At 48.0% G+C, this 14,663-nt stretch overlaps 1 protein-coding gene across 1 annotated transcript in view; it reads right to left on the bottom strand.

Moving 5' to 3' along the window:
• LOC149372032 (cell adhesion molecule Dscam1-like) overlaps positions 1-12,595 on the bottom strand; it is a 133,884-nt gene extending 121,289 nt beyond the window's left edge. The window contains exon 1 of the mRNA XM_089566394.1: positions 12,506-12,595. The gene's annotated coding sequence lies outside the window, so the exon portion shown is untranslated. The remainder of the gene's footprint in view (positions 1-12,505) is intronic.
• Positions 12,596-14,663: the final 2,068 nt, after the last annotated feature.

Genomic DNA, 14,663 nt, shown 5'->3' with positions numbered 1-14,663 from the left:
TAAAGCACCAACTAACCTTCCTGTCCGCCACTTTTTTCCCTTCACCTAGCCAGCTTTTACGTTTGAGTGCCGTTTACATTTTGATACGTTGCAGATGGACATGGCGCGTTGTTAACAATAATGATAACATTATTACCAGATATTCCTAAACAGAATTTCCTCCATGCGGACAAGTGATTATTAAGAGAGAGAATCGCCACCATTTTTGCATGTACAAAACACCAAAATAGCCCTTGTTTTCTCCGTGACAAGCAAATAAAAAAAAGACCAGGCCGGTAAAGTGCCACGGGCAGATTAATGAGTAATATCTGGCCAACGTAGTTAGGCACCTTGCGAAAGCCCTTAGAGCCGTCGTCTCAACATGTGCCACTTCGCGAACGCAGCCCTAAAAAGACAGGTCCTCAGGAAACCATTGAAGCGAAAGGAGTAAAAAGAAACAAAAAAGTGTGTGCCGCAATTTCCATGCTTGCCCTTTTCGTTCCCTTCACTTCTGTCCTCCATTTCCCTGTTCTTTCACAAAGCACCTGCACTCCGTTACGCTGGATACGGCCGTTCGTGTGCAGGCCAGGCCAGAACTCCTATTCCAGAGAGCAGAGGCTCTCGGTTCCACGGATGAGTGGAGGCCAGTCTACTGCGTGCGGAAGAATTCCCAAATTCCCGAAAGCCGCGCGCGAACAGGGCTCGTTCCGTGGGCCGTGAGAAGGTTATGCGCTTCCTCTCGGGCCGCACCCACTTTTTCAAGGGCTTTAGAAAGACCGGCCAGCGGCTGGAGACACTAGGGGGCCGCTCCGTCGAGGGTGGAGCTCATTAATTTCGTCCACCCCAAAAATGACCTCCCCTTCCCCCCTCGCGTTTCCCTAATTGCCCTTTCAGGCTTCCCGTGCAGCAGGAGACACAGAGGTCGGTGTATGTTTGTGGGGTCGCTTCTAACGCTGCTTTCAATGGATTTTCCCCTTCCTCCCACAAGATTCGCACATGGGCGTTAAACCGCCTCGTCCCTTGACAGCTTGCCGACACCTCTGGAGTAGGAGGAAAAAAGGGAGGGCGAGTGCGGTGGGAGCGCGGGTCACACTTCACCAGATTAATGGACGGGAGCCCTTCGCCGGCACCATAGTTTTCCTGTTATTTCTCCTTTTTACTGAACTACACTTACCTAATTGCGATGGCCCTGTTTTATTGCTTTCATTTTTTGAAGCTGGCGAACGTTTCATGGGTTTATGGGGCTTAACGTCCCACAGCGACTCAGGCTATGAGTGAAGCTGTAGTGTAGGGCTCCGGAAAATCTCTACTACTTGTCTGTACTAGCGTTCACACGCATCACACAGTACACGGGCCCGCAATATTTCATCTCCATCGAAATGTGACCGCTGCGGCTAGGTTCGAACCCACTTCTTTCCGGTCAGCAGCCAAGCAACATGAGCTAAAGCGGCAGCTAAGCTGACGACATACGTCTCATTCAGGCTTTAGTCAAATCACGAAAGCCTTGCATAACACTGATTACCAATCCATGACCTGAAGGCGCATTTGCTAACACGTCGTAAGGGCGAACAAATACGAAGGCACAAATGGTGTTGATGTATGTTCATCCAGATCCAGAGCGCAGCGCCCAGGCAAGAAGCAGAGTCTGTTTTTCTTTTCTCTTTGGTATATGGTTTAGAATTAAGCATTTGTTCTTCCTTGTTTCAAATCCAGGTACCAGAAGGCGAAAAAACATAAAGCGAGAGATTCATCTTTTGCGTGCCAAACTGAAGGTACAGCTCTGCACGCGGGTACTGAAACTGACAGGAAGTTTAGAGCCTCATTCTTCTCGATTGCTACAGACACGTGTAGACTTTAGCAAAAAAATAAATGACCCAGCTGTGACGACCAAAGAGTTTGCGTGCTGTTTTTCTGAAGGAGCCCGCCCAGTTGCGTTCCTTAATATCTTTCTAACTAGCACAAAAACTTTTTTCAAAACTTCAAGCCACACTCCCCTCCCTTTTCCAGCAGTCATGCGCTTTTATGAAGGGTCTCTCACCTTCTCCCCTTACACCGCTATAACAGGTGCGAGTAGGGAACCAGGTGATGGTGCTTAAAAGAGAGCATCAATGAAGCCAGATGCAGACAAGGCATCTGGTGGCAAAGAAGCTGGTGGCAAGAGCTTATCAAACTGCGCCCCGCTGCGGTGGCTCAGTGGTTACGGCGCTCGGCTGCTGACCCGAAAGACGCGGGTTCGATCCCGGCCGCGGCGGCTGAATTTCTTGAAGGCGAAATGCTAGAGGCACGTGTGCTGTGCGATGTCAGTGCACGTTAAAGAACCCCAGGCGGTCGAAATTTCCGGAGCCCTTCACTACGGCGTCTCTCATAGCCTCAGCCGCTTTGGGACTTTAAACCACAATAAACCAATAAACCAAAACTTATCAAACTGCGTTTTACAATGGAAGCGGCAGCAAGGGGGATTAGCAGGGGTGTATCCGAAGGCACTGCCTGTAGTGGTTTTAAGAGCTAAACACACTGCCTTGGCTGCGGTGGCCCCGGTTAATGTTACGACGAAGACGACGCTGGCAGTGGCGCGGGACGGAGCGCTCGCGCTAGGCCAGCGGCCATTAAATCATCTCTTAGTCATCGTTCACCACGCCTCATTCTTCGGCTGGCCGCCACGTTACATTTGCTGTGAGGTACTGGGGTTCCTTCATCGCCATCCTGGTCACGGAGCTTCGGCGTCCTGCGCCTGCCGTGGACGATGGCCGTGAGTACCTAGTCCGCCCCGCACGGCCGTGCCCCAGCCCGCCCGACCTGAACCGACCTCGCCGCTCACCCCAGCCCCGTCCCCCGCCCGGACCACAAGACACGACGACTCAAGACCCGACCGACCCAAGACTCGGCCGACCCATGACCCTGCCCACACATGAGGACCCCCCCCCCCCCCCTGCCCCTGCCGTTCGGTGCGTCCAAGGACCTCGGCCGTCAGCTCCTGGCACCCTACGGCCCGGACGATTCGTGGACCGGGACTCATCTGCCTATCATTTCATCCACCGTGGCGGCCAGCACTTCACCACATTGCCACTTCTCTCTAACCTGGACCTGGAAGCCCATCACCGTTTCACCCATCCCTTCATCGACGTCTTCTATTTACGATCGGGACGATCTCTCGGTGGCCCCGGGTAATGTTACGAAGAAGACGACTCTGGCAGTGGCGCGGGACGGAGCGGTCGTGCTAGGCCAGCAGCCATTAAATCATCTCTTATCCATCGTTCACCACGCCTCATTCTTCGGCTGGCCGCCACGTTACAATATCACCATACAGAACGCAGAAGAGGACAGTTATTTCCTTCTCTATGTATAAGACAGACAGAAGACAAGACTCCCCGCCCCTATATTAAGGCCTGCAACTCAACACCTACGGGATAACAGCAGGAATGCAATCACGATGAAAATGTCCCATCAATTCGTTCGTCCGTCCGTCCGTCCGTCCGTCCGTCCGTCCGTCCGTCCGTCCGTCCGTCCGTCCGTCCGTCCGTCCGTCCATCCATCCATCCATCCATCCATCCAAATGCCTGCCCTATACGTGTCTGTCCATGCATCCGTCCGTGCGCACGCCTGTCTGTCCGTCTGTCCGTCTGTCCGTCCGTCCGTCCGTCCGTCTGTTCGTCTGTCCGTCTGTTCGTCCGTCCGTCCGTCCGTCCGTCCGTCCGTCCGTCCGTCCGTCCGTCCGCCCGTTGTCCGTCTCAGAAGTGTCGGAATCGCTATTGCAGCGTATTAAAGCGACGATTTTCGACTTTGTAACCTTCCTCCTTCCCAACAAGCATCAATACAAGTGTTTGTCGCTTATTCCGGCGTTTAAAGGGGTGGAGACACCAAATTTGTGGTTCGCGCGCTCTTAGTTTCAAACGTTTCTTATGGCTCCAGGAAGCATGATACACACTCAAAGATTCATATATTCACAGTGAATAATTTATTATAGCATTTTTAGCTGAACGATTTTCGGTTTCGGTTTCGGAACGCCGAGTTGTACAGTGACGTCACAGAGGGGGAAGATCAATGCTTCGCTTGGTCACGTGGGCCCACAAAAGTTGTGACGCACCTACTGCTGCATCGTCTGCTTTCTCACACACATGCTGACCAGCGCATGAAAACAAACAACTGCATGTCTAGTCCCAGCAGCTCGTATTCTGACAGATCTGATTCCAATGAGTGACGACATCGACTTTTTTTTGTTCGCACGCTAATATCGCCTTCGCGGGTTCGCGTGAGCATGCGAAACACTTTGCAAAATGCCAGTAAGCATCGCTGCGCCGCTCTACCCAAGCTGCGCCCACAACCGGTGTCACACTTCGCTGCCGTGCAGCAGTACCTGCATGAGCGCTGCTTGGGATGGTGTACAAATATCACAAGAAAAGACAAGATCGCCTTGTTATCAGAACTGCCAGCTATACTCGAGGAGCGACAAAGCATGTCTGCTTATGTTGGGAGCTTTCGGCAACGGCACCGCTCGCGGGCGCTCCGGGCGACGAGCTCTGCGTCTGCCTGGCTGCCGTAGTCGTCGCTAGGCCTATAGCCTGTTTAGCAAGCGGCCGGCGCTTCGGAAGTCGCCTGCGCTATAATAAAAGGCCTACTTGTCACAAATAGCTGTAGTGTTAACAGAATCATCTCACAATAAAATAATAGTATGGTCAATCTCCTCGACGCCTTCGGCAGCGGAGCTAGCGGGCGCCAGGCGAGCCGGTCCCCAACGTCGCGCCAGCGGCAGCTGCTAGGCGCGGTTGTGGCCATAAATTTGCTCATATCACAGTTGTTACCTCTACCAGCAGCTCAGTATTAGTCAGCGATCCTCAAAAATGACACTTTTTTCACATTTCTTGTCCCATGGTTTATTATTTACGTCAAGAACACTCTTTAGCTCGCTTTTATGACGTCGGCAGACGGTATCCAGGCTGACCTACCGGCCGGCAGACTCGGCGTACTTCACGTCCGCACAAGAAAATACAAAACAGCCATGCTACCACAAAAGATGCTTTCTAGATTCGAGATACGACAGCATGACTGTGCTAAAAGTGGATCTTTCGGCAGCGACACTGCCTGCGGCAACGCCGGCCGACGACCTGCGCGCTGGTCCCAGACTGCCCTAGTCGTCGCTAGGCCTAGCTGCTTTCGCATTGACTCCGCAGCTGAGGGCGCTTCGGGACTGGCCAGCGCTCAGAAACGTGCTCCGCTCGGCACCCCTTTACTGTGAACTCGTCCCATAATAAAAGATATGCTCGATTTCCACGACGTCTTCAGCAACAGAGCTAGCAGACGGCAGGCGAACCGCACCAAATAGCAGCAGCTCAAAACCGGCTATGGGATGAAATTTGCTTGCATCGCAGTCATCACTTCTACCAGGAACTCGGTATTTGCCAACGATCGTCAGAAACGATGCATTTTTGATATTCATATATCCCAGGGTTTGCTATGAACGTGAACAAACAATACTATCGCGTTCTTCAGATGCCGGCGTTCGGCACGAAGACTGGCGCAGGCCGCCCGGCTCCAAGGAGTGCGCCCTATGTCATCATGACGCTGCCGCTCTCCGCGCTCGCATTTGCTGCCGCTTCCCGTCGTTGTTGTTGCCGCGAGCGGCCCGCCGTTGACATCTAGCAGGCCGGACGCAGGCAACGAGCTGTACTCGGACGTTGCGACGCTGTTCGCAACGGCGCGCCGCAAACCGAGCGAGTGGCGGTTAGCAGCAAACGCGGCTCGCTGGTGCGTCGACTGCGCTCACGCGGCTGTGCCCCACTCATCGTACGTCACTGTATTTTGGTATGACGTCACTAAAACTTTATTTTTCTACACCCCTTGTGACGTCATGGTTGATGGCGCTAGCGATGGGTCTAGATCGTGAGAGTGAGCATTTAGGTAATCTTTGGAACCGAATTAAAATATTTTTGCTGCGTCCAACACCTGGCTGTGAGTGCCCTTGCATACATAGGAATCCCATAGCAGGCTTTTTATAGCTTCAAAATTTGGTGTCTCCACCCCTTTAAGCTCCGCTGACAGCACATTTCCCTCGAGCGAGAATGTTCATCCGTCAAAACTAGGGCATAAATAGCGGCGTTAACACATGCCCAGTTACAAACTTAACGCAAAACCAATCCCAATGACGCTTCACAAGACACATCACTATTTTCTGGCGGCCAGTTTCGAAAAGTACTTTTGGTTCGCAAAAAAAAAGATCGGAAACGCATAAGCACGGCACAGCGGCGGTTATCTATAGAAAAAGAAAAACAGGCCTTGTTGAACTTCTTCGTATCATTTCTTTTTGTTTCTTTTCCTCTCGGTTATATGACAACCAAAAATCCCAAGAAGAGATGAGGACAAATCGCGTCTTTCAACTTGTTAACATTTCTGAGAGCCTAAATTATTCTCAATTTCATCCGGTCGCGCTTACATTGCGCCCACTCCTCAGCCTTTCTTTTGTATCCGTCTCCTCGTACATATCAGCCAGCGCATTAACCGGAGCACCATCAATCACGAGCACGCAGTTCCAAGCTAGTAAAGGCAATCGCTGCACTGCGAACAATATTAGCTCTAACTTCGTCACGCAGTCCTATCATGCTCGCACGTAATATATTTAAATACATCAAGCACATTTTATGCTTTTCGCGTCCATACGTGCAGCCTACTCGTCACTCATTATTCTTTATTGCCCGCATGGTACAAAGCATGTTTTCCGACTCTTCTCAGCGTAAGCTTGCTGTCCGACGTTGCTACCAATTAAGATAACGGCCTTTCCATAATTTATTTATTCATCCTCTCCTCAATTAGCGCAGAACCCTTATTCTTCTTTGTGCATGATAACGGAATTGATTTCTTTTTTGTTTAACATACACACATATGCGCTCAAAAAAGTGGAATGTTATAGCTGGAGACCAAAATATTTTGGCACAAGAACAATAGCGCTGCCGCCATTAAAACGCTAACTCTTGCGGCGATTGGGCACATACGTAGGCGCAAAGGTTTTCTAGCAAAATAAATGATGATAAAGTTCGAAGCTGACAGATCGATTCACTTACATGTGCCTAGTTCGAAGCACTTAGTTGCTTTACTCCAACCTCAATCATTACCGAAAACGGAAGTTGCTGCCGCAACGATAGAGATTTAAAAAAAGGTGGCAATCTGCATTTTTCTCTCTATAAAGGTCTCAGATACAGCTGCGAACACAGATCGTTTGGCAGTCGATCATTCAAATGTCTTATTTACGCTGTGAATCTAGATAGCCATACCAGACAATCAAAAAAAAGGAGGAAAACTTTGCCGCTGTGGCTATCTCAGTACCCAGGAGTGCCTGGTCGAATCCGGTGATGTGCGGTGCCTGGATGTATACAAAGTACAGAGCGGACGCTGCTCCGTATCGTACCACCACATTCAGACGACTTCCCTCCCAGCTCAGTCGCCTTCGGACCAGAGACCACGCTTGCAATCACCTTAAGTGCGTCTATTCACACCGCCCAGTGGCCAGAGGTGCCCTGGCCAGCTGAGCTTGTGCTTGTTCGTCTTCTCTGCGGCTTTGCGCTCCTCCTTTTCGGTACACTGCTGCATTCGTTGCCTTTTCTTTGTCTTTGAACTGCGAGGCTACGGAGATTGTCCAGGGTATTATTCCGAGGCCGGGTGTATAGAAAATATGAACATCTAAAAATGCATTTGTACCGAATGTTTTTAATTTTTCTCATGTGTTCAAATAGCGTCATCTCAGAAGTTAATTATGGCGCATTTGTGGAGGTTATGGCGCTCGGCAGCTGACCCGAAAGACGCGGGTTCGGTCTCGGCCGCGGCGGTCGAATTTCGATGGAGGAGAAATTCTAGAGACCCGTGTACTGTGCGATGTCAGTGCATGTTAAGGAACCCCAGGCTATCGAAATTTCCTGAGCCCTTCACTATGGCGTCCATCATAGCCTCAGTCTCTTTAGGACGTTAAGCACCCATAAACCAAACCAAACTATCGGAGGTCATTTTACACTTATAAGAAAAATTTGGCTGTACTAGTCTACAACTTAGTTGAAACATTCAGGAAGAGCTGTCAGGTCGTTGTTGCTGTTTTTGGCCTCATAAAATGGCCCTCGATCTTCCTCTCTTCTTTTTTTTCTTTTTTCTGTTCTTCCCACCACTCTCCTGACGACAGCGTCTCTCCATTTTCTCTTGCTTCTTCTTCTATGCCTCAACTTCTTTGTCTATTGTTTTTCTTCTTTCTTCTGTTCATTTCCGTTCTTCACCTCTTCTGTTTGCCTCCCACATGTACATCAATCTGACTTATCTTTTTATTGCTTCGCCTTGGCATGCGGCCCAAGCGGATCGGTGCCGAACCAATACACAAGCCTAGCCAGGCCCGCCATCGACGGAACTAGCCTTAGAACACATACTACTGCGGGGTAAATTCGTGTAATTAAATTTTATGCTCTTGATTTTTTAATCAATATTTCACCAAATTATTAGGTTCAGAGAGAACTCAAAACATCCTCAATGCGCTCTAGCTGCCACGAATTATTCTAGAATAGACACGCTTGGTAAATAAAATAATATAAATGTCCGCAAAACAAATACATTTAGTCGGAGCTCGGTTTATCGATAGGTATGCAAGTCACGCAAGAAAGGCAGTGTTGTATTCTGTTCAAAGTGCGTGAATTGTGAGCTGTCCCGTAAAGTTGCGTCAAGTAAAGGTCTTGATTCTTTTTGGCTAGATTTACCTCCTACACAGGCCTATGATTTTGCGTTCCGTATTCTCTGAGTATTTTCATTTTTTTCTCTCCTTACGTAATAGGCCTATTATTATTTAAGGAATGCTAAGTGACTGCATCATATTTCGATCATGTGCAAACGTGGTGACAACCAGCCAAAACCTTCTTCCCTTCCCCTTTCCCTCGCCGGAGGTGCATCTATAAAGCGAAGAATAAAACACAGCTCAAGGGTCTTTCCTGGCCTAACCAGCTCAGGTGTCAAGTTGCGAACTGAACCAAGCGATGTAATAACCTGCTGGCTTCGATAAGCGCATAAAATAAGTGTACATGAACGGAGAAAATATGCTACGGCACCACGAAAAAATTCGAATGAATGACACAATGTGAAGGCAGGGAGGTAAGAGAGGCTGCGTATTCATTAGCTCGGGGAACCGTAAAAAAAAACAGTGATTTTGCTATGAGGCGTATTGCGGTCCGGAAAGAACAAAGTTTGATGAGAAAATTACGTGCGGACCTGAGCGGCACACTCTGCTTTTTTTCGTCTGTGATGACCGGTCGCTTGGCCCGCCAGTTTTGATGTACATCCTCAACGTTCTCAGTTTTTCTAAAAGCTTGCATACTGTAGCTTAACAATATAGTGTAGTGTAAAAGCTTATAGTGCACGGTGGATCATAGAACCATCAGTCTAATTCGTATTGTCTGTCCTAATATATGCACTGTTTGCCGCGTTCTAGGGGTATAGCTAGAACATTCTGCGGCTGACAGAAATCAGACAGTTTAAACGAACGTCAGTTAGGGCTAGATGGTGCATTATGTGCCAGAGAGCGCACGTCCTACGTCAAGTCTTTCTTGTATATGTCTCGTTGTAACGCTATCGCCTTTTCAACCTCAAAAAAAACAAAACAGACAGACTGCTTAGAGCTGGGTTTTCTAGAAAATAGGAAAATCATTGTGTTAGCAGATGTTTTCTACGAATAAATACTTTCCATCATAACTGCTGGAGAGACAAGTTTATGCACAGCTGGCTAGTCTGACATACTAAAATGACACAGGGGCTGTTTTAGTTTTCGAACACCAGGAAGATTATTAGTCTTCTTTTCTTACTTCTGTTGCAGCCATTTCTGGGTATCAGTTGCTATGCCTGAACGTCTTTTTAATTCTCCTCTGGTGTCACCACAACGGGTCTCGCAGATGTTTGGTTTGGTTTATGGGGTTTAACGTCCCAAAGCGACTGAGGCTATGAGAGACGCCGTAGTGGAGGGCTCCGGAAATTTCGACCACCTGGGGTTCTTTAACGTGCACTGACACCGCACAGTACACGGGCCTCGAATTTCTCCTCCAAAGAAATTCAACCGCCGCGGCCGGGATCGAACCCGCGTCTTTCGGGCCAGCAGCCGAGCACCATAGCCACTGAGCCACCGCGGCGGCTCGGTCTCGCAGATGTGGCAAATGAATATTCGCGTCGTGAATGACAATAAACACTTCAAAGTGAGATTGCGCAGCCCCCATTCTGATGAAATCAAGAGCGAGAATTCATTTCTGAGCCCAGGCGGCCGCGCTCCGATTGCCACAGCACAATAATATGCCAGCACGCTATGGTTTCTTGATGCGAAATCAAAAAAAAAAAAAACACATCGTAAGAAACACTGGCAACTCTACGCAACCCTTCTTGAGTAATGCGCTGTTGGGGCTGGTGGTTATGCTTCCCTCATGCCGAAAATTCAAGAGCGGCTGCAGCTCAGGGACCAACCAAAAACAAGGACCGCGCATCCTGTGCTTTGATTAACGAGTCTCACTTTCATTGTTGGGCGTGGCTGAATGCCCCCCCCACGCGAAAGTACTTAATTGCCCGCGTGGCCCGTAAGTGGCGTCATTATGGGCGCGACAATAACTTACTGCCTTTTGTTTTCCTCAGGACCCTGTTGCGCTTCTTTCCAGGCGGAGCGGGAAACGTTATTAGGTCAGCAATTTCGTCGCAAAGAAGCGCGATACATGAACTAAACTTTGTACGCGTAGACACGATTAATACTCATGCCCAACAATCGCTGGCAAAAATTTTAAAATTTTTAAAATTGAAAAACAGTAAGGTACTGTTACGGAAGTATCGAAGGTAATTGTACAATCTTCTTACATGTCGCAAATTGTTTCTTTTAAAGTGTTTCCATTGATCGCATCGAACAGTTAAGACTACCGTAGAAAACCAATGGGGAGCCCCATTAATGACAGCAAAAACGTTAACAGAATAAAAAACAAGACTGCTGTCAGGTGATCTGCATATATACTCATTGTTATAGTGAAATCTTACATTATATAAAAAAATTTCTTTCATAAGAGGTTTCCCGCTCAAAATGCTTTTGTCCAGAATTGTTGGGTACGATGCTTGAATGGCGTCTCTGGAACGAAGATACGCTGTGTAGCTGTTATTCCACTACCCAGTTTGGTTAAAGCTATCAGAACAGCCCGAAATATGTTCAGTATCCTGCGCTGTGCTGCCACGCCGTCTTATCCTGCGAGGTATCAGCAACTCTGAGCAGAGTGATAAAAAAGATACGAGGATAAGTACAGAAGAAGAGTGCATCAAACCTTTGTTATTTCACCCGGCAAGAAATGACGACACAACTTATTCTGCATGATTCCACAAAGTTACGTTGGTAAGACAAAAAGTAATTTCAGCATTGCTAGGTATAGACATTATCACGAGCTGCTTTTTACAAGCTTTCAACGCAGATGCGGACGTATCAGTAAAGGAAGCAGGGTGCTGCAATTCGCATCAGTTTCTTTATCGGAATCGCAAGTCACAGATGGTAGATCAGACTTCACTCAGCCGATAACGCGCTCTCAATCATTGCCCAAAGTTAATTTTCACATTGGTTGTTTGTGCGCAGAAATCCAAGGCACAGCTTGAAATGTTGGGGCTGATGATCAATCCAAAGTTTATGACGATGGTACCATGAAGACACATCCACGTAATCATCCTCTGCGTGCATAAAGTATATTGCAGGCTCGGAAACCTTATGTGCAGTTAGCAAAGAAAATTTAAAAATTTTTAAACTAAGATCCCGAAGAGGGATAGTCAACAGCAAGCAGCAGGAGCCCCAATATGCGCATGGCGTGCTTTGGCGAAAGATAACCTATTGTTTCTTTGTCATCTTTTTCCTTCCTGAAGCTGCTATGTGATAATATTGCAAGTTAACAATTATAAGATAAGATTACATCTTTTTAATGTGAATGAAAGTAGCCTTTCCTTCATTTGTAGAACTCGCAAAACCATTTTTATTTAATGTTTTGAACTCTGAATTATGGCACTTACGAACAAAATGTACAATTCTTAAGATTTGATAATTTTTTAAGATACAGACCTTGACCGCGAGTGACCTTTCCTGGCGGCACGTACACCTTAAACGTCAATGTTCAAACGAGCTAAAAGTAAATATTGTGGTTTATACATATCCTTTCATTAGAATGCATACTCCCTTTATCGACTGCTTTTGTCAGGCTCTGTCTACCCCGTATTCAGAGGTGAGCGTCTGAAGCCGACGTGTTCTCGCCACTTTCTACTTATTAACGAACCTTAAAACTCTGACATCCCTCGGGAGACATCGCTAGATATTCAACACCAGTGGTGTTGTTACCTCAAGAGGGATTGAATCAGTGCTGGTCTCAGTGCGTCAGAAACACGTTTGCTGTGCAGTGATAACTTGAAAACACATCTGAGTAGTACGACAGCTAGACAAGTTTTTCTAGAAACGTCCACCGGCACGCACTGCGAAGCAACCAGCGATGCGAGAGCTCGAGGTGACATGCGAGATACTCACGGTTTTTGCCCAGAAGGCGACTTCACCGGGTCCAGAACTCGCGCTCAGGCACGCGGCGTGTTGGGAGCGTCCGGCCAACACCTGTCTCGGCGAGAGCGCATCGACTCCGAAAGCGCGTGCCGCTCGACCTGGTGGTTCAAGCTGGGGCCCGGGCCGCTCGGCGCTCTCGACGACGAGTCGAGGCGCCATCCCACGGTCGGAGCAGCAACTTCCAACTGGATGCTTTCCGGTTTCCGCCTGTGTTCGCAGCGCTGGCTTCTTTACGAGTTGTTATCAGGCTTTTAAGATGAACGTATTTATTTATTTTTCTTAGTGCAGATTTTATTATAAAGATCACTGCAATGCACTGTGCGTGCTGACAAGCAAAGGCTAAATGTTTGTTTATGTGAGATATGAAGACCACACGGACTACAAACTCGGTCTCAGTTAAAGGGTTCTTGCAAACAATTTTTTGTCTCATATAATAGAATTGAACATTTATAATCGGAGTGAACAGTTGGGATTCGGAAAGAGTTGCTTGCTTAAAAATGCGCATTTAGTCTATTCGCAGAAATGTGCATAGCATGATGATCAACTTCAATTTTGAGGAAATATCGAAAAGGCAGCGGGAGAATCGGCCGGTGTCAAACGGCTTGGGGGCGCTCTTGTTCATCTCCGAGTTCATCGCTGTTCCTCTCTGTTCATCCGAGTTCATCTCTGGTACCTGAGGCCACGACTAACGGCGACAGATGTACCACCTAATAAACCTTCGACTGTCAGGCATGGCACTGCAGTTACACGGATGTCGAATTATCACTTAATTTTTTTTCGCGGCTCACTTGCATTCGACCCCTAATAACTTACTGGTGCGTTTCCTGACAGGACATCAAAGTTTTTAGGTATCAGTAACTAGATCGGAATTTTAAAAGCAGGGGTTTTATATTCGTAGAAATGTACGTTTTACACTTTTTCCAGCAAGACGGGTAGCCTTCCATATACACTAACGCTTCTATTAGAGCAAACAGTGCCATATCGGTCAACTGTCGTTCACTGTTTATAGATGTTTGACTGTAATTGCGTTAGCGGAATATCATTTCATGCAATTATGTAAGCCAACAGTGTCTGTATAGCTTGAGTTGTGACTTAATCTCGCTTCGCTGTGACGCCGGCGCTTTAGAGCCATTTCCCCACTCAGTAATTTTTAGCTTTAGTACAGGGCTATACTACCTAGCATTTTTCAGCTTCAACTAAAAGCGAATGTTATTGTTAATGAGTTTAGCCATTATATTACGCAGCCTTGTAATGAGAACACTCGTAATGTAGTAGCTTGATTTGTTCATGCTTTCGCAGTCTTTACGTGCTAAATCGCTGTGAAATTTCTGTTGGGTATTTCTGGCGTGAAACGTTTTATTGAAAAATATCTCAGTATTGTGGGTGCCGCGGGGCTCTGATCCTGGCGAAAGCAGAAAGCAGAGAAGTTCTTTTTCGTTCATCCCCCTTCTCGCGTAACGACTTCCGCTGTTCGGTGGGATAGAAGAAGTATGTAGACATAAACAAACATATCGCTCTACTTAGGATTAGATTTGTTTCAATTTTATAGGTTGCGAGGAGTGCGTAAGTGGCCCCCTGTTCACAGACGAGCGGAGTGCCAAATCCTCGGACACCTCGATTCGAGGCTCTGCATCCCGAGAGACGGCAACGGTGGCGACGCATCTCGTGTGCACGCGGAAAGACGAATCCCTTTGCACCAACGGGGCTGCGGGGACGCACTTTCCCAAGACAGTTCCGAGAGACGCGTTTTCAGCGAGATTTTCTCTCTTGACACTGAGGGGATAAAAGCCTTCGAACCGGCCCCCTGCATCGCTCGAAGCAAAGCGGCCAAAAACACAGGAACGGATGGGAGCCACACATCAGGTGAGTGTTTACACGACGACCACCGCTATGTTTCTTTTCTTCTTCTTTCTCTGGTATTTCCTTCTTCGCTGCTTTTTTGCATGCTCTTTCGCACCTCCCACCTTTTACTTCGCGTTCCCATATCTATCCATGGTGGAGGCGTCTGTTATTTTTTTTATTGGAAATCCCCCTACTGCTACTGCTGCCGGTTCTTTTTGCTCGCGCCCTCAGTGAAAGGAACACCCACACGGGGTAAGAAAGAGAGTATCCCGTTCAATATGGGCCC

The sequence above is a fragment of the Amblyomma mixtum genome, chromosome 1, assembly GCF_055824585.1.
Source record: "Amblyomma mixtum isolate Tamu chromosome 1, ASM5582458v1, whole genome shotgun sequence".
Taxonomy (NCBI): Eukaryota; Metazoa; Arthropoda; class Arachnida; order Ixodida; family Ixodidae; genus Amblyomma; species Amblyomma mixtum.
This window is presented reverse-complemented; position numbering and strand designations above follow the sequence as displayed.